Below are 12,645 nucleotides of genomic sequence, written 5' to 3'. Positions count from 1 at the left end.
TTAAATTTACTACAAGCCGTTAATCTATATTTGCTCGTTTTTGCGGCACGCAAATCAGATTAGACAATTAGCCGGTGTTTACGACGGTGTAATGCATTTTTTATGTAATTTCTTTAAATTAAAGGGAAATTCTCCCTATCCAAAGAAAGCAGCTTTACAAACATTCAGTTGCCCCAAAAAACTCAGAAAATATTATGAATATTTCAAGGTTTATGTAAGCTGCTCTGTCATGCTATCAGGAGTTTGCAAACACTGTTGTAGCTATCTTTTTTACAAGCAAGTCTATACGCCTCGAGCGCGGCCTGTAGGAGCTAAGGTTCCTGAAATTACTAAGGTAGCGCCATCTTTAGATCTCGCCGCCTTTCGCCCTCGCCCGCGCTCCTTTCCTCCTTCGCTTTTTGCCATTTTCTTTTTCGCCGGAGAACGCTGCGCGCCATTGGCCAACGGCCAGTGACGTATATACCTCGTCCCCGCGTTGTTTGTTTTTTCTTCTCTTCGCCTCCACTGTCCATTTAAATTCGCCATTTTAGGCTCAGCTGCCTCGCCAGCCACCAGCCGCCAGCGTATAACCGATAACAATCGAAGAGTCAGCTGCTCGTTACAAGTGTTGCGTCCGCGTCTCTTTATGTAGCTTCGCGATGCCGAGTTGTTGTGCCTTCGGCTGCTCGAATAAGGTCAGCGCAGTCACGGCCAGATCGGCTGTAGCAAGCTGTAATTTATCAAAGCCCACACATGAATCAATGTTAGCTGTACAGCATGAAAAGGATTCACAATTGCGCTTGTTAGCGTGCTTCTGGCCTTGGAATACGGTAGTTATTATAGAATTGGGCGCTACAGCTAATTGTAAGCTGAGCGCATTCTAGTTCTTTGGGCGATCCTGTTCCAGATATGCCCGACAGGACCAATTGTGAACGCCAATCGCACGAACATTGCTATGCCACGGACGCACTGCCAAAAGTACAGCCGTCTTGGGCGAGGCCAACGAGGAGACGCGAGAACTTTGACCTTGACAGCGGCCTATAACGACGTGAAGGTGACATATATTTTGCAACAGCGTCAAAGCACCGTAAAGTGCTTGAAATAAAGGTCGCATGAATGTCAGTAGCTAATGCGGGGCGCATACTGAGCGCTGCCTAATGATCTACAACAAACGCAAAAAACGCGAACGCAAAAAATTCCCCCGCATTTCCCCGAGGGGGAGAATGTGAAAGTGCGAATGCACGGTTGTCGGCCCGCTTGCGGCGCTTGCGCTCGGCCCCCGCAGCCCACCGCCTCGCCGCCTTCTCTTCCATCTCTTCCATCGGGTTTGTAGTATCACGTGTACACCACGCAGTTATCAAGCCGCTATAACGCCGCTGAGTCGCCAACGCACGCCGCTGACGACGTAGTTTGAATGCGTTAAAGATATAAGGCGCGTTACTAACACTGATATCAGCGTCGCGTCCGTGGCAAAAAAAAAAAAGTGGCTTAGTCGGTAGAGCGTCGCGCTGCGGCCGCAAAGTCCTCGGATCGAAACCTGGCGCCGGATGCTGTTTTTTTTATATAGAGAGAGGAGGACTGCGGACGCCGCCGCCGGCGGTGGAAGGTTTGGGGTCGCTTATAAAGTGCATTCGCACTTAAAAAGCCAGCGCATCGCTCGAACTGCCGCGAACCAAGGTCACCGCGAACCATGCGCAAGCCCTCTGTGCAGCGCTTGTACGACCACAATTTAATCACGCAAATGCAAGAACGGAATTACTGTAACAGAGCAATTTGAAACGACCACGTTCGATCCTTTCGCGTTCACGAACTATCCTGAGCATGCCGCACACGTAAACTAACACCGCGCTGTCCGTATGCGCCAGCGGCATCCATCCCGCAAATATCCCCTTCTACACAAAAATATACAACAAAACAGCCTCACTTAGGGCGTGTTGGTAATATGGGGCTCTAGAAATACTATGTAACAGAGTAGTTTGAAATGTCCACGTTCGATATTTCGCGTTCACGAACTATCCTGAGTATGCCGCACACGTAAACAAACACTGCGCTGTCCGTATGCGCCCGCGGCATCCACCGCGCAAATATCCCCTTCTAGACAAAAATATATGCAACAAAACAGTCTCACTTAATGCGTGTTGGTAAAACGGGGCTTACCAAAGAGCGATTGCGGCGCGAAAACAAGAGCAAACTGCACGAAAAACTGCAGCGAGCGGCCCGAAGCGTTGCGAGGGCGTCTGCTCTGAGGAAGCCAACAAACATGGCGGCCCCGCCGCGGAGTTCAAGGAATGGAGTTTCTTTCCTCCATGGTTCAAGCGGTTCAAGGGACCGCGGCGCCGCGGGTGAGGGGAGAGAAAAAAGAGGAGGGCAGCGGAGAAGGGGGAGCAGTTGGCGCTACTTATTTTAGGGACCTTAGTAGGGGCGCCACTGAAAACCCCCTAGCGGCCCGTTTCGAAAGCAGCCGCGGGATACCGCACCCCGCTCCCCAGTGCCGCCGCTGCTTTTGCGGCACGTTCACGACTGAGATTTACCGTTTGCGGGCGTTTTAAATCCTTCGTTATGTGGAGCAGTCACTCTGTTCGCAAATGGAATGTGTTTAATCACATAAACAGAGACACGCTTCCTTCGGTGCGAGGCTTAGCGGCATTCAGCGTAAAGATGCATCTTGAAACACACTGCTATGGGTGTGCGACATCACCGTCGCCACTTCTCACACTCTTGCAGACCACCTTACATTTCCAATGCAATGCAGTCAGAGAAGACTGCGTGTGCAACCGACCAACACGCCTAAAACCTACACCGCCAACACGGCCAACACCATGTTGAATGCATACCACCAGAGTCTCTTAAAAGCATTGAAGGACTCTGATACCACTTATCCACTGTCCGTCTATGGATTGGATTTGATTGGATTGGATCGGGGTTTTATTTCAAAACAATTTTGCCATTTTTTGCTACTCGTGTCGGAAAGTTTTCATTAGTGTTTGTTTGTTATGTTTACGGAATTTATCTTGAATTGCTGATTGTAATATCAAAATTAATTGCCTCATAAATATACATTTGTAAATGTTGAAGTTCTGAACATTTATGAAGGTTTCAAATTAAGGGTGAGAGAGAGAATTAAATTTCAGCCAATTGTCGTCCTAATTGAATACTATCCAAATACTATCCAAAATGGCTCCCCGATTGGGTCATATCATGTTGGAGCAGTCAGTAGTATTGGACCCATTGGGTGGCAAATAGGACCAATTGGTCGGCCAATGGTTTTTTTCGGCTGGGGCGGGTTCGATTCCAGGCCGCGGCAGCCGCTTTTTTTGCGGGTGTGGAGGCCTGTGTTCGAGCGTCGGCGCGTGAAACCTCATAACCGCAGCCAAATCAGATATTTTAGGGCGATTTTAACACATCATTAAACTTTTAACACATTTAACACATCATTAAGAGGAAAACACAGCTGCTGCACATCGATAAAGCCGCGCGCAGCTTTCACCCTCGACTGTGCGCGCTGTCACGCATGGCCAGCTATCGGGCTGTTTTCGTGAGTCTTTTACAAATGCCAGTCGGGTGCGTTTTTGTCCACGTGCATGCCGCATATATCCAGGGAACTGACCGAATACAGCGCCTGCTAATTAACCCAACGCGCGCATGAAACGGACGGCGCAGCATTCCGACGTCAGTGCATACGAATGAAAACTTGGGTTTCATTGCCGTGTGTTATTTCGCACTCATTATTTGCTGAATAAATAAATAAACTGGAATTACAACAAGAAAATAACTTTTATGCCGTCACCAAATAGTATCGAGATCTGCTCCGACTTAGCTTCCTCTACACGTTGTGGGCATTTCCTATCCTATTAGTATGAAGGAATAGAATAGAATAATAATAGAATAACGCGCCGTCGTTATTCTCACTGCTCTCGCGCAGCACCGAACTGCCCTGCCGAGAGACTCTGCCCACAACGGGTTCGAGAGCGAGCCACGACTCTCGCCGCGTGTGTACGTTGTCAGTCACTTCCCCGGGAAGCGAGATATTTCATAGTACAGGGGTTTATTACGCGGGAAACCACGATACAAACGCTACACTGCACTACGCACCTAGCCCCTGGGGCATACAGCCGTCAGCGTGTGCCCAGCCCGTAGTCGGGCAGCAGTTAGCGTCCGCCGGCGTTGGCCGGCCGCAACGCTCGCTGACGTAGGGGAAGGGGGCTCTCTATGGCCGCTACACATTTCAAAGCCACTGGACTCGACCGGGCGGCATCGAGGCTCGTCCGCTGACCTCAGACGGCGCAAGCCGTCACATCGCGGACGCGGGGGCAACCCACCAACGAGTGGAATATGCCCGCGGAGACTCGCCGGGCATCCTAGATAAACGCACTGACGCAAATCGAGGCATGCGCTAATCGACACGGTGGGTGCCGTGACCCACGGAAGTGGGAAACAACGGCCAATGCAAGAAACGGCCAGAAGTGGCCGAAGGGCATTTACGTACCGTGCGATCGCTGCGCATCCCAAGGGCGGTCTCCCCCCGGGGAGTCTCCTGCGCGCATCCCCCGTCGCCTCGTAGGGAGAGGAGGGAGGCGCGCGAGCATAGAGATAATGCGCGCGAGGATCGCCCTCGCCCCACCAAGGAGGAGGACGTCGCTAGCGCCTCCTCGCCCCAATATGAGGGGCTTGGCCCCCACAACGTTCCTATAGCCGCTCACTTCACCATGTACATCCCAAATTTAACGCGGCCTCTTTTCTTTTGGGGAACGTGTACCATATGGAAAGACAAACTGACCGGGTATACTCCGTGTTTTTCATTCGACGTGTTGGCCGTATCTTTAAGATGCTCGCACAGATACACCTTAATACAGCTTTTTTTCATACCTGCCTGAAAACAGCACCCACAAATGGCTTCCCAACTTTCCTTTCCTATTGTTGAAACATTGCACGCCTTTCTTAGGTAGTAGATTACGGCTGTACGTATTATAAAAACGTAATCGTGAATCGACAAGGGAAACTTCCAGTTCCATTTTGCTAAGTTTTCACAAGCATCTCGCACTGACAGCAAATTTTTACTTCATGTTTTTATTGAAATGGCGACCTTCGGAAGCCTATTTAGGGCCCCTTTAAATCATGCGTGGCGGGGTTGTTTTTATGTTCCGCCTGTATATCCTGAGACATAAATAATCTAGATAGAAGGCTCAAACATTTCCTTGTTGCTGGATCCTCATAATTGCTCGAAAAAATTATTTTATTGGAGAAATTTTACATGAAAGCTTCTGTGCATCTGTGACGTGGGAGTGCGAGCCATACATGTCGCCAGCTAATTACAATCGTATGTGTTTTCCCTTCATGTTGCCGCAGTAATACAGTGATTCATGAAATGGATTCAAACCCAAAGTTCACGTTCTTTAAATTGCCCCCCTTCATGTGAAATTTAGTCATTTTTATAGCCCCTCTGATGAGCGAACGTTCCAACTAGTCCACACCTTGCACCCTTGTTTGAAATAAACAACATGAAGTGGGATGCTTTATATTTCAACTTCCCCATAGACATTTCACCTACCTCGAGCGCCAAAGTCAGAGCACCATCCTATTGTAACATATATGAAACAATAAAACAAAACAACAACTAACCCTGGTGTGATACCCATTTTCCACCCGATACTGCCTGTACGAAAGCTCATTGTCCTATTTCAAGGATCTTTTGTCATTATACAAACGGACCTTCCAAGTAACCTGAAAACTAACTTCCCCATTTTCGCTTTTGTTCCCTTCCATTAGCATTGCACATATATCTTCAGATTTTTCCTGGTGTAATTTTTATTCCTAAGAGGCTCCAATGCATCGAACACTTGTCGTGTTCTGCTTGGCGCGAAACGAAATACAGAGCGCCAGGCGTTTTCAGAAAAATGCGGGGTGCTTGGAGGCACGCCGTCTCGCGCGTTCCTTTCTTCCTACATGCCTTATTTTTTGTTTTCGTCTTCGCCCCGTCCCTTCTAAGAGTGTGTCGCAAGGGAAGTTTTAGCAGCGGAGCGCGAATTTGGGGATGGCCCAAAAAAAAAAAAAAAACGAAAAGAAAAGGCTTTTGTCCTTGGCCAACGTCCTACCCTCCTCTCACACGCGCACATGTGTGCGCCGCTCGCAGAGCGGTCCCCTCCTGCTCCTCTGCGCTTGGCAGCCGTGGCTGCCGTGCGTTGGGTTGGGGAGAGTGAACGAAAAGCGCTCGCTTTTGCAGAAACGAGCAGCCACCTTGACAATCAAGCGGAATGGAGAAGGGGCCAATACGAAATTTTGTTGTGTGGCCGCATGTTACGGCGAATATTTGTGGGCTGGAAAGTTCATATCAACCGACCAGTGAAGGTAAGCGCTCGTTTTTCTGAGCTCGCCTCGTTCTTTCGAACGCAGTTTACTTCGTAAAAGAGCGGGAACAAGACTGCCCTCCCGTTTCTAGCTTCTAAACATATCCTTCTTGCTTTTGTGAATGCGTATACGGTTGTAAAAGATGGAACATGTATTCAGCGCTTAAGTTTTATGGAAAGAATTAATGCGAAATGAGGTGGGCGCTCAGAAGTAGATTTTTTGTTATGATGCTGAAATCGAGTGTAGGTTGTTCTGCAAGAACCTTGATACGTACGATTGGCTTTTAATTTACTTGTCGCCACAGCTGCTCACGCGCGCGAGAAATAAAATTAATAAGTTTAATTGTCATGTTTAATTTCACGCGAGTTTCAGCGGCATGCTGTTCCAGAGTTGCAGTTAGGCCATGTTATCGGCTGCTTATGCTAACCATCTTACGATGTAAAACAACGCCTTACGTCTTTGTAGTATTCACAGACTTTCCATGTGAAAAGCTAGCTGGTGTTCGTCGGATGCTTATAATTATAAAGAAAATGGCATACGCAAAAAAATAAAACAGCTCAATGCCAGTTTTAAGCACATTTTTCGAGAGCAAACGGTAAATTTAAATTAGGCAACCAAGGAAATACATGGTCATAATTTGTGTAATGTTTCCATTCTTGACAATTGCCTGTTTTCTCATTTTTGTTCGTTGTTCGTTGTGTTTTTATGTTTATGGGCACTGAGGCAATTATCGTCTTCTTTCAATTAATATTGCCGACGTGCCACGTCGTCATCAGTTGGTCGGCTTCTCTTGTTAATCGAAAATTCTCTGGTACGCTGTCTGAAGGCTTTTCACTTAATTACTCAATGGCCTGTAAAGAAAGCTGTGAGGTATTTTATTTTATATAATTAAGTACCTTTGTCCTTTTTGTTTTCCAGGAATGCTTGAGAAACCCACTCATGCGATGTGTGTGTCATAAATTTAGTTGACACAGGCATTAGAAAAAGTTAAACAAGCAAGACAAAGTGTAAAGTGGAGAGGCCTGTTTTGCTATATTTCTTCCTAAAGGTAAGATTTTCCCCATTAGCCAAAATTCGCTTCACTTCAGTTTTCTGCACCACTTCTGTTTTGTTTTCAGAAATGTCTTCAGATTTACTGGCACCACAAAACTGACACACGAATAAGCTCATCTGGAGTTAACAAAACGTCATCCAAAGTGAGCTTTTCAGCACGCCATGTGTTACAGCAATGCCCTTTGTTTGTTTTCCAGGAATGGCTGTAAACTCTCATCTGAACTGCCAATGCGGCCTTATTGTGTACCAGAAGTCCTGGTGTTCTGAGAGGTGAGATATTGTCTATGCTGTAACAACTTTGTAACTCCTCCTAAACTACAGCTTTCGTTCATTTCGCAGAAGCGCTGCAGTAACAACCCTATGTTACTGGGTTCATGGCCGTCAAGTATGTCGTCAAATTGACTTGTCAAGACAGAAGAACAAGCAAGCCCAGGAGGAGGAAAACGAAGGCATCGTCTGAAACAGCGTACTTGCGCAATTCAAGGCTTTAACAGTATACGTATTCGGCTCGATTGTTAATAGTAAAATAAAAAGCACATGTCCTTTCATCTTAAAGAGTGTCAGTGTTGTTATTTACGCTAGCTGGCATGTTCCTTGCTTTAAAATTCCGCCATTTCTTAGTTCGTCATTTTGCCGGACTGCCTTAATTGTGTGTGTTGATCAGTGTAGAGATCAAATGTATGAATATACAGGTCTAAAATGCCGGTTTATACCTTTCAGGAGTTTATGCAGACGAGGTTCGAACTGCTCGCTTATCGTGCCGTCAACAATCGTCTCTCTAGGAAAAAGTTAACTTATATTATTTTCATCTAGTTATTGTTGCATGTATATCTGTAACTGTAAGTTACCTGTACATTGCTGCAATAATATTGCTTCGTAACAGAAACATTGCTTGAACGTCATATCAACAGTGCGCGGATGTGGCCCTCGTGGTGAAAAAACGTATCTATGAAGTCACGGTAACGTTGTAGGAAGCATCGCTTGGACATTAAAGCGGCGTTTTCTAAATGTTTTCTAAATTGGAAAATTGTAGTTCGAAAGTTACCGCACTTCATAAAAACATTGCTTGAACGTTGAAGCAACGTTCCTTGTATGCTAACTGCATGTTAAAAGCGTAGATCTAAAGTTGCTGCAAGATTGTAGCGATGTTATCACAACGTATGAATGGTACAGGGATATGCTTAATGCACGTTGCAAAAATGTAGGTGAAAAGTTGCTGCAACGTCATCAAAAAACGTCTCATAAACGTTGTTCAAATGTGTCCCGCAAGTGGCTGGAAGGTTGCTCCAATAGTGGAGCAGCGTTGGCGAACGTCAGAAACAACGTTATCCAAACGTTAGAACAACACCCTTCAAACGTTGCCCCCATGTTGGAGCAATGCTATATGTTGACGCAATGTTTCTGAGTAACATTGCACTAACGTTAAAAAAACCGGACATTAGCCACGTTTTGGCAACGTTAAGGGGAAACGTTGCAAAAATGTTCGGGCAACATTCTGTGCTACCAGGGTTACGAGAGTGTAAATGTTTCTGACGCGATCTTAGTGTGGTATATTCGGTATGTATAAGCGCCAGGTGTGTGTCACAGGTCAGCGTCGCGGAACCGGCGTATGATGGAGCCGATTGTAGTTACACTGACCTGAATTTAGTAGCCGTGTCTCCGTAACTCCGTAACATATATGTTCATGCTACGGCTATACACTACGATTTAAATCGGTTTTGTGCGCTTACATAATCAGTGGAGCACTCATACCTGACAGCACGCCAGTTACGTTTGCCAATATATTATACCTCAGATATTGATCACCACCGTTTACAAGCCAGTCTGTGTTAATTTCGGGAATATTCAACAAAATTACGATGGACAATGCATAATTATACTCGGGGATCAGCACACGACAGAGTCGTCTTGTCGTGAGGTGAGCGCCCGCAAACATTCATCTGCTACATATATCCTCTGCGAGCAGCGCGGAGGCGGGCTTAGAATATAATCCGCGTCCGCGACTAAACGCTTCTTCGAAATATCGTCAATATGGCCAGGGAGCCTGCAGAATAAAGCAGAAACTGAAATCAGAGGGCCTTATCACATACCACTCTCTTCCAACGACACTTTTCATCGCTTCATTGTTGAACAGCCTGTACACTTCCAAAAATGCGTCCGCCGTACGATCAGCTCTTCGTTGAAGTATAAAAACAAAAGGAAAGTGAACGCGATATTTGTGTGTGGGATTACTAAACCGTTCATTGCTTGATTCCGCTCCGCATTTGTACACAGCGTACGCCCCCCCCCCCCCCCCCTTCCTTGATGTCTCGCGAAATAGCAGTGCATTTCGCGTATAGTTGGTCTGGTGAACCCTACCTGACTTAAGTTTCGACGAACGTCTTCAGCATGTCAGAAGCCGCACTGTTTTAGATGCGACTGCATCTCATTCACTCGCCTTGTCCATGCGGCGTCGTTGTCGTCCGCCCCTCCCCCATTCTCCTCGCCGCGCGAGCTGCGCTCTCCGCCGCTCACCCCCTCTCCTCTCCGATGCCCCTTCCTCGCGAGAGATTGAATTCGAATGGATTGGCTTGGCTTGGATTGGATTAAAGTGGATTGTGTTGGATTGTGTTGCGTCATAACCGCAGCAGACACACTGGCGCCGGCGCGTCCCCTCACCATGGAGGGAGGCGAAGCTAAAGTATGGTGTCTAGCTAAAGTTTGCCGGGCGAGGAAAGCTCTGCCCTCTCCCCTCCGGGGAGGTACGCGGCGGCGGCCGCCGCTTTGGCACGTGCTTTTTCCGCTGCGCGCGTGCTGCATTTTTCGCGCTAGGAAGAGGGCTGGGCAAAAATTTTTTTTGACTTGTGAAACCATACGCGTCACCACGTGTCCAGCAAGTTCGGTTTAAACGTAGAGTAGTTACTGAATCGAATGGAGCTTTTTTGTCGACGTTTGTCTTGTCGTCTGCTACAGACGCGCCGCCTGCTTCCCGCCGCTCGACCGGCAGACTGCCCCGACGATTTTAAGGGGGGAAACGCGTTGTTCGGAGGTCGTCGATTGCTCTTTTCTTCTACAAGGCGACAGCTGTTCAGCTTGTCACAGCGTACTTTTCTCTTGTTTGTTCCTCCCTTCGCGTGCTCGCGCTTCGGACATCCGGACTTTCTGGACTGCAGAAACACTGAGGCTTGCAAGAAATGTAAGATAAACGTGATTGATTATGGTTAATAGGTTATTTCTTACTCTTGAAACAATCAGCTGCATCTTATAAAAACGCATTAGAAAGGCACACGCTAATTAAGGGGTGCGCTGACAGCACCGCATTTCCATTTTACTTGTCCTCGAAGAAATTTTTGTTCGCAATGTTTGTCACCCGCTTGGAGTACAAGTATGGGTTAGCGTGACAGTTCGAGGAAACAACAGAACAGCTTGTGGCGTATAACTTTTAATTACTATTAATACGCAGAATTTGGTGTATAACTCTTTTAATTACCAGTATTTGTAAATGTAGGAAAAAAAACGAACAACGCAGCAATCCCGCCCAGAACACAAGTCACAATGACAAGACGGACCAGAGCTACTACAGCCAGGTAAATCGCTAGAAACCATTTTTTTTTTTCACCCATGCAAAATGTCAACCTATTGTGTTATATATGGACGATATCAAACGGCACCAGCTAAACAACTCCGAAGTTCATTTATTATAGCGGAAAACAATCATTGGCAGCATGCATTAAAAAAAGTGTAGAGGGGAGGACTCGTTAGAACACTAGTTCGCATTTTCAAAGCCGGGTAATGTAAATTGAAAGCACACAGATACAAACAAAAATGTGTCAACTTATTTCACCTTTCGAACCGCAGTGACCCATGCTTACCGTCTATCCTTTTGGTGCGCTTTCGCGGGGAATATGCAGAATTTAACGAATGGATCCTCTTCTTTACTGTCGTGGCAGCTGACCATGCAAAAATACGGGGGTTTGCTTCGCTTTCAGTTTCATCTTTTCGTTTCGGGATAGTGGGGAGTGTTCCCGCCGCTCTTTGTACGTGCTGGCTTAAGTGACTCGCGCAGCCGGTGGTCGCTTTGTTCGCATTCGTGAGTAGGAGGTTCGATGCTTCAGGCGGTGCGGGAGACAGCGCGAGCTGCGCGTGCATTTGCCAGACGCGGAGGTGAAAAGCCGTTCACCAGACGCAGTCGTTTCGCGATGACTGAGGTGGTTAGACCAGCCAAGGGTCGCCCACAAGAGCACTCTTTGTCCCGTGAAACCGCCGGGGCGCTCGGCCGTTCGACTGGCGCGTAGCAGACGCGTCTCTAGCAGACAAGACAAGCATCGGCAAAAATGGACCGAGTAGCTACTGTACATATAAACCGAACTTGCTGGACACGTGCTAATGTGTATGCTTATTCATAAGTCGAAAGAAAATTTTACCCAGCCCTCTTCCTAGCGCGAGAAATGCAGCACGCGCGCAGCGAAAAAAGCACGTGTCTAAGCGGCGGCCGCCCCGGCGTCAGGGACCTTACCGAAGGGCAGAGCCTTCTATACTACTAAATAGAAGGATCTGCCGAAGGGTAAGGTCCCTGTATTTCAGGGACCTTACCGAAGGGGAGAGTGCAGCGCCACCCGGCGATCGTTCCGGAGCCTAAGCCGTCACCTTCTCCGTCACGGCACCGTCACGTCAACAAAAAGCGACGTTGACGGAACGGAGAAGTGTTCAGACTGGATCTACACGGGAGCTTTCCGTCAGATTACAGGGTCGTCTGCCTAGTGATCAGTTTAGCCTAGAATTGAGCGTTTTTAATCTGAAAAGTAAAGGAAATGGTTTGCGCTCACTTTTCGCGAAATTTAGCCGTAAAAATTTGTTTTCTGATTAGCTGGTTTAGTTCGGGGCATGGTAACGTCACGTTGACGTGACGGAAACGTAGAGCTCGGCCTCCCGTCACCGTCGCACCGTTTTCGGTGAAAAATCGGTCGAAAAACGGCGCCCATGACGGAAGACGGTGACGTGACGGGGTGAAAAACGGCTGTGGGAATGAGGGCTAACGCGGTGCCTGCGCCGCTCCGCTCCATCGTTCCAGCGCCGTTCCTCCGCTGTCCAACGCTGCAACGTGAACCGCATGCAAGTTCTGCTTACAACACGGTACCCTTCCCCACATCATATTAGAGTGCAAGCACAACCCCAACCTCCCCCCTCTTCCCACCCCTGAGCTGTGGGAGAACCTGGTGACCAGCAGCAATCTGGACGTCCAGACACTTTTGGCCTCCAGAGCGAAAGCTGCCGGCTCATCGCATGGCT

Source organism: Haemaphysalis longicornis, unplaced genomic scaffold (assembly GCF_048455015.1).
Source record: "Haemaphysalis longicornis isolate Haplotype H1 unplaced genomic scaffold, Haemaphysalis longicornis Haplotype H1 scaffold_1, whole genome shotgun sequence".
NCBI classification, from domain to species: domain Eukaryota; kingdom Metazoa; phylum Arthropoda; class Arachnida; order Ixodida; family Ixodidae; genus Haemaphysalis; species Haemaphysalis longicornis.
The sequence above is the reverse complement of the archived record's forward strand: the minus strand, read 5'-3'. Positions refer to the sequence as shown.